The sequence below is a fragment of the Salmo trutta genome, chromosome 15, assembly GCF_901001165.1.
Source record: "Salmo trutta chromosome 15, fSalTru1.1, whole genome shotgun sequence".
Taxonomy (NCBI): domain Eukaryota; kingdom Metazoa; phylum Chordata; class Actinopteri; order Salmoniformes; family Salmonidae; genus Salmo; species Salmo trutta.
Genome location: NC_042971.1, coordinates 29897337 through 29912534, shown reverse-complemented (window position 1 = coordinate 29912534; position 15198 = coordinate 29897337). Strand labels below are relative to the sequence as shown.

Genomic DNA, 15198 nt, shown 5'->3' with positions numbered 1-15198 from the left:
TCTTTACCTCGATCCTGACTAGTCTCCCAGTCCCTGCCACTGAAAAACATCCCCACAGCATGATGCTGCCACCACCATGCTTCATCATAGGGATGGTGCCAGGTTTCCTCCAGACGTGACACTTGGCATTCAGACCAAAAGGTTCAATATTGGCTTCAACAGACCAGAGAATCTTGTTTCTCCTGGTCTGAGAGTCCTTTAGGTGCCTATTGGCAATCTCCAAGCAGGCTGTAATGTGCCTTTTACTGAGGAGTGGCTTCTGTCTGGCCACTACCATAAAGGCTTCATTGATGGAGTGCTGCAGAGATGGTTCTCCCATCTCCACACAGAAACTCAGGAAGTCTTTCAGAGTGACCATCGGGTTCTTGGTCACCTCCCTGACCGAGGCCCTTCTCCCCCGATTGCTCAGTTTGGCTGGGCGGCCAGCTCTAGAAAGAGTCTTGGCGGTTCCAAACTTCTTCCATTTAAGAATGATGGAGGCCACTGTGTTCTTGGGGACCTTCAATGCTGCAGAAATGTTTTGGTACCCTTCCCCAGATCTGTGCCTCGACACAATCCTGTCTCGGAACTCTACGGACAATTCATTCTTATATAGACAGGTGTGTGCCTTCCCAAATCATGTCCAATCAATAGAATTTACCACACGTGTACTCCAATCAAGTTGTAGAAACATCTCAAGGATGATCAATGGAAATAGAATACACCTGAGCTCAATTTCTAGTCAAATCAAATCAAATCACATTTTATTAGTCACAAGCGGTGTAGACCCTACAGTGAAATGCTTACTTACAAGCCCCTAACCAACAATGCAGTTAAAAAATACGGATAAGAATAAGAAATAAAAGTAACAAGTAATTAACCTCTCTAGGGCCGGCGGGACGAAATCGTCCCACCTACGTAACAGCCAGTGGAATCCTGTGGCGCGTTATTCAAATACCTTAGAAATGCTATTACTTCAATTTCTCAAACATATTACTATTTTACAGCATTTTAAAGCCAAGACTCTCGTTAATCTAACCACACTGTCCGATTTCAAAAAGGCTTTACAACGAAAGCAAAACATTAGATTATGTCAGCAGAGTACCCAGCCAGAAATAATCAGACACCCATTTTTCAAGCTAGCATATAATGTCACATAAACCAGAAGACAGCTAAATGCAGCACTAACCTTTGATGATCTTCATCAGATGACAACCCTAGGACATTATGTTATACAATACATGCATGTTTTGTTCAATCAAGTTCATATTTATATCAAAAACCAGCTTTTTACATTAGCATGTGACGTTCAGAACTAGCATACCCCCCGCAAACTTCCGGGGAATTTACTAACAATTTACTAAATTACTCACGATAAACGTTCACAAAAAGCATAACAATTATTTTAAGAATTATAGATACAGACCTCCTCTATGCACTCGATATGTCCGATTTTAAAATAGCTTTTTGGTGAAAGCACATTTTGCAATATTCTAAGTAGATAGCCCGGCATCACAGGGCTAGCTATTTAGACACCCAGCAAGTTTAGCCTTCACCAAACTCCGATTTACTATTAGAAAAGTTTGATTACCTTTGGTGTTCTTCGTCAGAATGCACTCCCAGGACTTCTACTTCAATAACAAATGTTGGTTTGGTCCCAAATAATCCATAGTTATGTTCAAACAGCTGCGTTTTGTTCGTGCGTTCAAGACACTATCCGAATGGTAAATAAGGGTCACGCACACGGCGCATTTCGTGACAAAATAATTCTAAATATTCCATTAACGTACTTCGAAGCATGTCAACCGCTGTTTAAAATCAATTTTTATGCCATTTTTCTCGTAAAAAAGCGATAATATTCCGACCGGGAATCTGCGTTTAGGTAAATAGACGAAAGAAAATAAAGCACGGGATCGACTCGTGCACGCGCCTAAGCCCATTATCCTCTTATCGGCCACTTGCCAAAAGCGCAAATGTGTTTCAGCCTGGGGCTGGAATGACATCATTCAGCTTTTTCCCGGGCTCTGAGAGCCTATGGGAGCCGAAGGAAGTGTCACGTTACAGGAAAGATCCTCAGTCTTCAATAAACAGAGACAAGAAGAACAAGATCTTGTCAGAGAGGGCACTTCCTTTAAGGAATCTTCTCAGGTTTTTGCCTGCCATATGAGTTCTGTTATACTCAGAGATACCATTCCAACAGTTTTAGAAACTTTAGGGTGTTTTCTATCCAAAGCCAATAATTATATGCATATTCTAGTTACTGGGTAGGAGTAGTAACCAGAATAAATCGGGTACGTTTTTTATCCGGCCGTGTAAATACTGCCCCCTAGTCCTAACAGGTTAACCTCTTACATCTAGATGTTCCGCTAGCGGAACACCGCTCCAATATCCAATGATAGGGTGTGGCGCGAATTACAAACACGTCAGAAATCCAAAAACTTCAATTTTTCAAACATATGACTATTTTACACCATTTTAAAGACAAGACTCTCCTTTATCTAACCACATTGTCCGATTTCAAAAAGGCTTTACAACGAAAGCAAAACATTAGATTATGTCAGGAGACTACCCAGCCAGAAATAATCAGACACCCATTTTTCAAGCTAGCATATAATGTCACAAAAACCAAAACCACAGCTAAATGCAGCACTAACCTTTGATGATCTTCATCAGATGACACTCCTAGGACATTATGTTATACAATACATGCATGTTTTGTTCAATCAAGTTCATATTTATATCAAAAACCAGCTTTTTACATTAGCATGTGACGTTCAAAACTAACATACCCACAGAAAACTTCCGGTGAATTTACTAAATTACTCACGATAAACGTTCACAAAAAACATAACAATTATTTTAAGAATTATAGATACAGAACTCCTTTATGCAATCGAGGTGTCAGATTTTAAAATAGCTTTTCGGTGAAAGCACATTTTGCAATATTCTGAGTAGATAGCCCGGCCATCACAGGCTAGCTATTTTCACACCCACCAAGTTTGGCACTCACCAAACTCAGATTTACTATAAGAAAAATTGGATTACCTTTGGTGTTCTTCGTCAGAATGCACTCCCAGGACTTCTACTTCCACACCAATGTTGTTTTTGTTCCAAATAATCCATAGTTATATCCAAATAGCGGCGTTTTGTTCTTGCGTTCAAGACACTATCCGCAGGGTGACGCGCCGGCGCGTATCGTGACAAAAAATGTCAAAATATTCCATTACCGTACTTCGAAGCATGTCAAACGCTGTTTAAAATCAATTTTTATGCGATTTTTCTCGTAAAATAGCGATAATATTCCGACCGGGAGACGTCGTTTTCGTTCAAAGACTTAGAAAATGTCACGTTAAAGCAGAGATCCTCTGTTTTCGGTAAAGAGGGTATAGAAGGCCAAGAAATGGTCAGAGAGGGCACTTCCTGTTTAGAATCTTCTCAGGTTTTGGCCTGCCATATGAGTTCTGTTATACTCACAGACACCATTCAAACAGTTTTAGACACTTTAGGGTGTTTTCTATCCAAATCAAACAATTATATGCATATTCTAGTTTCTGGGCAGGAGTAATAACCAGATTAAATTGGGTACGTTTTTTATCCGGCCGTGAAAATACTGCCCCCTATCCTAAACAGGTTAAAGGAAAAAAAGGATTCTGCCAGTCTGTGGTGAGTACTCGCAGTCCTGATGTCCAGAAATTATTTCGGTCATAAGATATGGTAGCAGCAACATTATGTACAAAATAAGTAAAAAAGTAAGCTACAAACAATGCAAATAAACAAACAAGAAACCACAATCGTTTGGGGACACGTAAAATGTCAGCCTTCTTCTCCGGCGCCATTGTTACAGAGTCTCATAGCAAAGTGTCTGAATACTTATATGTAAATAAGGTATTTTTGTTCTATATTTGTAATACATTTGTAAAAAAAAAGAAACTGTTTTCACTTCGTCTTTATGGGGTATTGTGTGTAGGTTGATGAGGGAAAAAATTATTTAATCCATTTTAGAGTAAGGCTGTAATGTAACTAAATGTGGAACAAGTAGGGCTTACATTCATACAGTAAGTCAGGCTGTGTCACATTTCTATAGCTCCTGTGTCTTGGAGCAATCGGCTATCATGTTTGGCTCTTAACTGAAAGGTTAGTACTTCAAGCCCACCCAGGGATGGGTAACTTTCGTGAGCAGACCATTGCTTCAGATAAGAGGGGCAGTTATCTGACCATATCTTGTTTTCTGAAAACAGCAGGGAGCAAAATTCTCAATCCTCTGCTGTGAGTGTCACCGTGCCAAATGCCGCTCCCAGAGGCTTGATTTGATTTATTAGGGACCCCATTTGCCGACGCCCATAAGCCAGCTTGTCTGAGGTTGGTGTTGCTCTGCCCCCCTCCCCCATTCTGCCTGAGGAGGACCTGGTAATGCTATTGTTTTAGCCAGTTATCCTCCAGGCCTGCTGAATTAAATGCAGCTGCTCCTGGTGTGTTTGTTTGGCTGTCTGTCGCCTTCCATTACATCCCCAACAACTGGAGCACAGGGTCATGCATGTGGCACGCCTCACCATTATCCTTTCATGCATGCGTGGTTCTCACGTATATGAAGGTACATGTTCACACAGCTCTTGCCAGTAGAGGCCTTACTGTTGGTTTGTATTATTCATGTTCAAACAATGGAGAGACATGAACGGGGCGAGTAGGTGCAGAGTTGTGATGGGCTTGTTGTTGGAACGTCCACTATGGTTTGTTGTTTTATGTGTGAACCCACTGCCTGAGGTGCTCAGAATAAACCATTATCATTGTTTGACTGAAGTGATTTGTTGGCTCTTTAAAGGGAAGAGCTTGTGGAGACACGTTCAACTAAAACTGGTAAAACCATCAATCAATCAATCAATCAATCAATTAAATTTATTTATAAAGCCTTTTTTACATCAGCAGATGTCACAGATGCTATACAGAAACCCAGCCTAAAACCCCAAACAGCAAGCAATGCAGATGTAGAGGTGGGGTGGCTAGGAAAAACTCCCTAGAAAGGCAGGAAACTAGGAAGAAACCTAGAGAGGAACCAGGATCTAAGGTGGACTGGGGACAGCCAGGAGTCATCAGGCCATGTAGTCCAGGAGGAGAGGATTTGATTGTTTTTTGTTGCCCTTTTTCTCCCCAATTTCCTGGTATCAGATTGGTAGTTACAATCTTGTCTCATCACTGCAACTCCCGTACGGACTCGAGAGAGGCGAAGGTCAAGAGCCGTGCATCCTCCGAAACACAAACCAACCAAGCTGCACTGCTTCTTGACACAATGCCCACTTAACCCGGAAGCCAGCCGCACCAATGTGTCGGAGGAAACACTGTACACCTGGCGACCGTGTCAGCGTGCACTGCGCACGGCCTGCCACAGGAGTCGCTAGTGCACAATGGGACAAGGACATCCCTACCGGCCAAACCCGCCCCTAACCCGGACGACGCTGGGCCAATTGTGCGCTGCCCCATGGGTCTCCCAGTCACGGCCGGCTGTGACAGAGCATGGACTCGAACCTAGAATCTCTAGTGGCACAGTGCGATGCAGTGCCTTAGACCACTGCACCACTCGGGAGTCCAGCATACTTAAATTCACACAGATACACCAGATACCAGATAAGACAAGAATTACACCAGATATAACAGACTGACCCTAGCCCCCCGGCACATAGACTATTTCAGCATAGATACTGTAGACTGAGACAGGGGTGGGTCGGGGGACACTGTGGCCCCGTCCAAAGATAAACTGAGTTCTGTAAGAGAAAGCCCTGCCTCCAGCTGTTTGCTTAGAAATTCTAGGGAAAATAAGGAGGCCTGCATCTTGTGACTGTTGCGTACGTGTAGGTATGTACAGCAGGACCAAATTGGAGAGATAGGTAGGAACAAGCCATGTAATGTTTTGTAGGTTAGTAATAAAACCTTGAAATCGGCCCTAGCTTTAACAGGAAGCCAAAGTAGAGAGGCTAGCACTGGAGTAATATGATACAATTTTTGGGTTCTAGTCAGGATTCTAGCAGCCGTGTTTAGCACTAACTGAATTTTATTTAGTGCTTTATCCGGGGAGCCGGAGAGTAGAGCATTGCAGTAGTCTAATCTAGAAGTGACAAAAGCATGGATTAGCTTTCCTGCATAATTTTCTGTTACGAAGATAGCTGTCCTTGAAATATTCTTGATATGTTCGTCAAAAGAGAGATCAAGGTCCAGAGTAACGTTGAGGTCCTTTACAGTTATTAGATTAATTGTCAGATCCAACAGAAGATCTCTTTGTTTCTTGGGACGTAGAACTAGCATCTCTGTTTTGTCCGAGTTTAAAAGTAAAACATTTGCCACCATCCACTTCCTTATGTCTGAAACACAGGCTGAAACGTAGGCAATTGTGGGGCTTCACCATGTTTCATCGAAATGTATAGCTGTGTGTCGTCCACATAACAGTGAAAGTTGACATTGTGTTTCTGAATTACATCACCAAGAAGTAGAATATATAGTGAAAACGATAGTGGTCCAAAAATGGAACCTTGAGGAACTCCGAGGACATACCGTCCACAGAGACAAACTGATATCTTTCCAACAGATAAGATCTAAACCAGGCAAGAACTTGTCAGTGAAGACCAATTAGGGTTTCTAATCTCTCCAAAAGAATGTGGTGATAATTGGTGTCAAAAGCAGGTCTAGGAGATATGCAGAGCCTTGGTCTGACACCATTAAAAGGTAATTTAACACCATCACGAGTGCAGTCTCAGTGCTATGATGGGATCTTAAACCAGACTGAAGCATTTTGTATGCATTATTCGCCTTCAGGAAGGCAGTGAGTTGCTGCACAACAGCTTTTTCTAACATTTTTGAGAGGAATGGGAGATTCGATAGTTTTTTACATTTTTCTGGTCAAGGTTTGGCTTTTTCAAGAGAGGCTTTATTACTGTCACTTTTAGTGAGTTTGGTACACATCTGGTGGACAGGGAGCCATTTATTATGTTCAACATAAGAGGGCCAAGGACAGGAATTAGCTCTTTCAGTAGTTTAGTTGGAATAGGGTCCATTATGCAGCTTGACAGTTACTGTCGGAATTACTGTTGGAATGTGTCAAGAGATACAGGATTAAAAAAACTTGAGTGTCTCCATTGATCATAGGTCCTGGCAGTTCTGTGCAGACTCAGGACAACTGAGCTTTGGAGAAATATGCAGTTTCAAAGAGGAGTCCGTCATTTGCTTTCTAATGATCATGATCTTTTCATCAAAGAAGTTCATGAATGTATCACTACTGAAGTGAAAGCTATCCTCTCTTGTTGAATGCTGCTTTTTAGTTAGCTTTGCGACAGTATCCCAATTTGGTGGTTTGTTCTTATTCTCCCCAATTAGGTTGGAAAATAGGATGATTGAGCAGCAGTGAGGGCTCTTCAATATAGCACGGTACTGTCTTTCCAAGCTAGTTGGAAGACTTCCAGTTTGGTGCGGCGCCATTTCCGTTCCAGTTTTCTGGAAGCTTGCTTTCGGGCTCGGGTATTTTCTGTATACCAGAGATCAAATTTCTTGTGACAAATGTTTTTTGTTTTATGGGTGCGATTGCATCTAGCATCTAGGGTATTATGCAAGGTTAAATTTAGATCCTCAGTTAGTTGGTTAACCAATTTTTGTACTCCGACGTCCTTGGGTAGGTCAAATGAGTCTGGAAGGGCATCTAGGAATCTTTGGGTTGTCCGAGAATTTATAGCACAGCTTTTGATGATCCTTAGTTGGGGTCTGAGTATATTATTTGTTCTGGTTGCAAATGTAGTAAGAGGGTGTCTATATTTATTTATTCCATGGGACAAAACTAGATCCAGGGTATGACTGTGGCAATGAGTAGGTCCGGAGACATGTTGGACAATATCCACTGAGTCGATGATGGATCCGAAAGCCGTTTGGAGTGGGTCTGTGGACTTTTCCATGTGAAAATTAAAGTCACCAAAAATTGGAATATTATCTGCCATGACTCCAAGGTCCGATAGGAATTCAGGGAACTCAGCGAGGAACGCTATAAACGGCCCAGGAGGTCTTTAAAAAGTTATTGAGTAGGCTGCATCGATTTCATGACTAGAAGCTCAAAAGACGAAAACGCAGTCTTTTTTTATATATCATTTGAGATTTTCTGTCATTAATGTTAGCAACAACTCTGCCTTTACGGGATGTGCGGGGGATGTGGTGTAACCGGGTGGAGAGGCCTCATTTAACACATTAAATTCATCAGGCTTGAGCCAAGTTTCAGTCAGGCCAATCACATCAAGATTATGATCAGTTATTTGTTCATTGACTATGACTGCCTTGGAAGTGAGGGATCTAACATTAAATAACCCTATTTTGAGATGAGCGATATCACAATCTCTTTCAATTATGACAGGAATGAAGGTCTTTATTCCAGTGAGATTGCTAAGGAAAACACTACCATGTTTTGTTTAGCTCAACCTAGATTGAGGCACAGACACAGTCTCAATGGATAGCTGAGCTGACTACACTAACTGTGCTAGTGGCAGACTCCCCCAAATATATATATTTTTTATATATATTTTTTTATTTAACCTTTATTTAACTAGGCAAGTCAGTTAAGAAAATATTATTATTTACAATGACAGCCTACCAGGGAACAGTGGATTAACAGCCTTGTTCAGGGGCAGAACAACAGATTTTTACCTTGTAACCTTTTGGTTATTGGCCTAACGCTCTAACCACTAGGCTACCTGCCCATCCCTAAGCTGGAAGGCTGGCTGCCTGGCCTACACGCTATCTCATTGTGGAGCTAGATAAGTTAGAGCCCTGTCTATGTTCATAGATAAGATGAGAGCACCCCTCCGGCTAGGATGGAGTCTGTCAGTCTTCAGCAGGCCAGGGTTGGTCCTGTTGTGGGTGAATCCCAGAAAGAGGGCCAATTATCTACAAATTCTATCTTTTGGGAGGGGCAGAAAATAGTTTTCAATCAGCGATTGAGTTGTGAGACTGATGTAGAGCTCATCTGTGTGATCACACTCTCTGTAGCCGATGTAAGTGAGACCTTTAAACAGGTTAATATTCACAAGGCCGCAGGACCAGAAGGATTACCAGGACGCGTACTCAGAGCATGCGCTGACCAGCTGGCAAGTGTCTTCACTGACATTTTCAACCTCTCCCTAACCCAGTACCTACATGTTTCAAGCAGACCACCATAGTCCCTGTGTCCAAGTATGCCAAGGTAACCTGTCTAAATGACTATCACCCCTTAGCACTCACATCTGTAGCCATGCTTTGAAAGGCTGGTCATGGCTGGTCATGGCTGACATCAATACCATCCTCCCAGGTCTACAGCATCCCAGACACCCCACTCAAATTCGTATACCGCCCCAATAGAACCACAGATGATGCAATCTCTATTGCATTCCACACTGCCCTTTCCCACCTGTACAAAAGGAACACTTATGTGAGAATGCAGTTCATTGACTATAGCACAGCGTTCAACACCATAGTGTCCTCCAAACTCTTCACTAGGCTAAGGACCCTGGGACTGAACACCTCCCTCTGCAACTGGATCCTGGACTTCCTGACGGGCCGTCCCCTGGTGGTGAGGGTAGGCAACACATCCGCCACGCTGACCCTCAACACCAGGGCCCCTCATGGGGGTGTGCTTAGTCCCCTCGTGTACTCCCTGTTCACCCACGACTGTGTGGCCGGGCACGACTCCAACACCATCATTAAGTGTTCAGACGGGCCTCCCCAGTGGCAGTCTAAGGCACTGCATTGCATAGCTGTGCCACTAGAGATTCTGGGTTCGAGTCCAGGCTCTGTCGCAGCCGGCCGCGACCGGGAGACCCATGGGGTGGCGCACAATTGGCCTAGCGTCGTCCGGTTTAGGGGAGGGTTTGGTCGGCAGGGATGTCCTTGTCCCATCACGCACTAGCGACCCCTGTGGCAGGCTGGGCGCAGTGCACGCTGATACGGTCGCCAGGTGTACAGTTTTTACTCTGACACAATGGTGCGGCTGCCTTCCGGGTTAAGTGGGCATTGTGTCAAGAAGCATTGCGGCTTGGTTGGGTTGTGTTTCGTTGGACGCACGGCTCTCAACCTTCGCCTCTCCCAAGTCCATACCGGAGTTGCAGCAATGAGACAAGACTGTAACTACCAATTGGATACCAGGAAATTGGGGAGAAAAAAGGGTAAAAAATGACAAATGGATACACGCCAAACCAGTTATCATTTTAAACGATAACGATACAAATTATTTAATTAGAAACAACAATGCTATTAATAACAATTTTAAAAGCTTCTATGAAAATCTTTATAAATCAGAATTAAATAATAGTTGGACTGATCCTACTATCACGTTTCAGGTAAGACCCAGATGCAGACAATGTCGAAGTAACAACAGTTTATTAAATCGAACAGGGGCAGGCAAAAGGCAGGTCAATGGCAGGCAGAGGTCAGTAATCCAGATAGGTGGGGCAACAGTGAAGAGGTGACTCCGCGATGCTGGCCATCTAGGCAGAGTTGCAAAGAAAAAGCCATATATCATGTGTTTAACTCTGCCTGTAAACACACTGGATGATTCAGAATCCATTGAAGAGCTTGAACTATTCATTGACGAGAGATACTTACGAACTCTTAGAAGCATGTCGCTGGCTTCAGAGGACTCAAGCATTGTTAAGGACAACCAACCCAATCAACAAAACAAACCAAAACCAGGTTGGCCAATAGGTATCAACGATGGAACCAAACCATCCCCTAGTAAGAGGGCGCGTGTGGCGAGTGGGGAGAGGTTTACTGATATGGATGTTGACTTGTTCAAATCCATCAATGGAAGGCTTGCCAAACTTGATATCTTGGATATATTACGAGAGGACATCAATGCATTATGTGCTAGTCTAGAATTCAGCCAACGTCAGATTGATGATCTATGGAAAGAGAACACGGCGCTGAAAGGTACTGTAGACTCTATTCATAGCAAGGTGGAGGTGGTACAAAGGGAGAACAAACAACTTAAAGAAACCTTGCTTGATGTACAGTGTCGATCAATGCGGGACAATCTAATATTCTCAGGGATACCGGAGAATGACAACAGCAGAGGCTGTGAGGACACAGTCCGAGACTTTATGTCAACTCAACTAAAACTGCCCACTGATGTTGTGCATAATGTCACTTTCTCCAGTCTCCATAGAATAGGTAAGGCCTCTGGAAATAGGCCACGGGCTATTATTGCATGTTTTGACAAATTTAAGCAAAAGGAAATGACGAAGAACATGGGCAGAGGACTCAGAAACACTGATTTTGGAATGAATGATCACTTCCCCACCGAGATCAATGAAAGGAGAAAAAAACTATATCCCATCATGGAGGAAAAACGTTGCCTGAATCAACGAGTCTCCATGGTGATGGATAAACTTTATATCAACGGGCAATTGTATTGGGACTCTAGAGTAACTCCCTGGCTATTTTAATTGAATGTTCAAATTTGAGTTTGTGTGTTGTAGTGTATCATGACAACTTCAACTATAACGAATACATGCTCTATTGATCTTCACTTGATAAGGAAATGGTTGCATATAGCTCAGGTTAATGTATGTAGCCTTCCTAACAAAATAAATGAGGTTTTTAACTTGGTCAACATAAATAATATTCATATTTTGGCTTTGACCGAAACGCATTTAGATGCATCTGTAAATGATGGGCAAATAAACATTCATGGATATAGTCTACTTAGAAGGGACAGGAATAGGAATGATGGGAGTGTAGCACTGTATATTCAGAATCATATACCTTTTAAGAGGAGGGATGACCTTAATGTATGTCAACTAGAGGCACTATGTGCTCAGGTACATCTGCCTCACCAGGCAGCCATATTGGTGGGATGTGTGTATACAGTGAGGGAAAAAAGTATTTGATCCCCTGCTGATTTTGTACGTTTGCCCACTGACAAAGAAATGATCAGTCTATAATTTTAATGGTAGGTTTATTTGAACAGTGAGAGACAGAATAACAACAAAAAAATCCAGAAAAACGCATGTCAAAAATGTTATAAATTGATTTGCATTTTAATGAGGGAAATAAGTATTTGACCCCCTCTAAATCAGAAAGATTTCTGGCTCCCAGGTGTCTTTTATACAGGTAACGAGCTGAGATTAGGAGCACACTCTTAAAGGCAGTGCTCCTAATTTCATCTTGTTACCTGTATAAAAGACACCTGTCCACAGAAGCAATCAATCAATCAGATTCCAAAGAAACCCCCTAGAATTGTGGTCAAGAGAAATTTTAAAACATTTAATCATGAGCTATTTCAAAATGATTTGGCTGCTGTTCCCTGGGAGCTGATTTATCTAGAGAATTATTTAAATCACGCTACAGAATGTTTTATTGATTTGCTCACTGAGGTAATGGACCATCATGCCCCTATAAGAAAGAGTACAGTTGGTGCTCGTCCATCTCCAGGGATTGATGATGAACTGGGTGAGGCTTTTTCTCAAAGAAATATGTCAAAAGTCTTAGCAGCCAAGTCAAAATTAGAAATTGATCAACAGAATTATAGAACATTGCGTAATTATACAGTTCAATTGAATCGAAAGAAAAAAAGTTATTTTACAACAATGCTTTTATTGATTGTAAAAACTATTCTAAAAAGGTATGGAACACAGTTAAGGGCTTACTTGGTACATCTATCTCATCATGCCCATCTAGTGTGGAGGTTGACGGGAGAATAATAACAAAACCAGTTGATATTGCCAATCATTTTGCAGATTTTTTTACAAAGAAAATTAATTTACTGAGCAACAATGTAAACATACATTCTTCCAAACAAGCTATTGTCCAATGGATTGATGATCATATTATGAGCAACACGATCTGCTCTTTTAGTCTGCAAACGGTGTCAGTGGAGGAGGTGTTAAACCTATTGAAGTCATTACCTGATGGGAAATCTACAGGTTATGATCTTATGGACAATTTTTTGCTTCACTGTGCTGCTCCCCAGATTGCAGTTCCACTGAGATACATATTTAATTGGTCACTGGAAAAGGGGATGTTTGCAAATGTATGGAAGCATGTGAAACTGTGTCCTATTCCCAAAGACTGCAAAGAACCCATTTCTCCTGCCAATAGTTGACCAATTAGTCTACTCCCTACACTCAGTAAGATATTGGAGGGTATTGTGAGTAGACAAATATGGGAGTACATGGAAAATAATGATCTGATTACAGCCAATCAGCATGCTTATCGCAAAAACCATTCCACTACCACTGCATTGGTTGACATGACTGACCAGTGGCTCAATGCTATGGATAATGGCAAGTTTGTGGGTGTACTATTTTTAGATTTCAGTGCAGCATTTGATTTAGTGGATCATGAAATAATTTTGACAAAATGAATGCATTATGGTTTTAAGGAGGTAGCATTGAATTGGTTACTGTCATATCTAACTGACAGGAAACAGTCCACCTATATCAATGATTCATTTTCTTCCCCTCATGTGTTAAACTGTGGAATACCGCAGGGCAGCTGCCTTGGGCCACTTCTTTATTTAAAATATACCAACGACCTTCCCTATGCCTTAGCTGAAACTCAAGCTACTATATTTGCAGATGATACTACAATTTATGCAGCAAGACAATCGGTTCAACAGGTACAGTAAGCTTTACAAGGAGATTTGGAGAATATCAGGAAGTGGGTTTGCCAGAACAAACTTGTTTTAAACACCAAGAAAACCAAAGTTATGTTGGTCTGTTCCACTAGGAAAAGGCCAAAACAGCATGGGATACAATTAAGTATGGGAGGAGTACAAATTAAAGAAGTGGCAGAAACCAAACTATTGGGAGTGCAGCTAGACAACTGCTTATCATGGTCGTCTCAAATAACTAATCTATGTAAAAAAAAATATTAAAACAGCATGCATAATCAGAAGGATAGCTAAATATTTACCAAGAAAAATTCTTAAGCAAATAACACAAGCGTTAATTGAGAGTCAGGTGAACTACTGTTCTGTGGTCTGGGGAAATGCATCATCAAGTGAAGTTAGGAGACTGCAGATTGCACAGAACAAAGCAGCAACGATTGTTTTACGGTGGAGATATGGTTCATCTGTTTCAGTCATGCGCAATGTTCTTGGTTGGTCATCAATCGACAAGATAATTGAAAAAAACATGCTAATTTTATTTCATAATATACATAATTTAAAACGGCCAAGTTCTATTCACAACGGTAATCAGTTGGTAAGAGACAGACATTCTGTAAATACTAGGAATAGATTGTCCACCATCTATGGGTTATCCAGACAGAAAAGAGAAATAGGCAAAAGAACATTTCGATTTAGAGCAATAAAGAAATGGAATAAATTAACTGAGCAAACCAGAAACCTTTCAATATATACATTTTACATTATTTTAAAACTATTTAAAAATAATACACAGAAATGTTGTGGGATTACAGTAGATGAAGAATCAAATTAACTGAGCAAACCAGAAACCTTTCAATATATACATTTAACATTATTTTAAAACTATTTCAATATAATACACAGAAATGTTGTGGGATTACAGTAGATGAAGAATCAATATTTTTTTTATTAAGTATTTATTGGTTCATTATGTTAGTATATTATGTATGTTTGTAATAGTGTGTTATATGTGAAAATGTGTTCGTATATAAATTGTATTTTAATGTTTAAGGATTCTTGGAAAATTTGTCCAAATGGGGACTAAAAGAGATCCAAATCAAATCAAAATCAAATCAAATATATCAGACTGGCCAATAAAAATAAAAGATTAAGACACTGGACAGAGGAACTCTGCCTAGAAGGCCAGCATCCCGGAGTCGCCTGTTCGCTGTTGACGTTGATCTTCAGTTTCTTGACAATTTCTCACATGGAATACCCTTCATTTCTCAGAACAAGAATAGACTGGCGAGTTTCAGAAGAAAGGTCTTTGTTTCTGGCCATTTTGAGCCTGAAATCGAACCCACAAATGCTGATGCTCCAGATACTCAACTAGTCTAAAGAAGGCCAGTTGTATTGTTTCTTTAATCAGAACAACAGTTTTCAGCTGTGCTAACATAGTTGCAAAAGGGTTTTCTAATGATCAATTAGCCTTTTAAAATTATAAACTTGGATTAGCTCACACAACGTGCCATTGGAACACAGGAGTGATGGTTGCTGATAATGGGCCTCTGTACGCCTATGTAGATATTCCCAAAAAAATCAGCCGTTTCCAGCTACAATAGTCATTTACAACATTA

The 15198-nt window shown here is 41.3% G+C and overlaps 1 protein-coding gene across 1 annotated transcript in view; it reads left to right on the top strand.

Moving 5' to 3' along the window:
• LOC115148774 (vacuolar protein sorting-associated protein 37D) overlaps positions 1 to 15198 on the top strand; it is a 53022-nt gene that overhangs the window by 33641 nt on the left and 4183 nt on the right. The gene's annotated exons all lie outside the window — the stretch shown is intronic.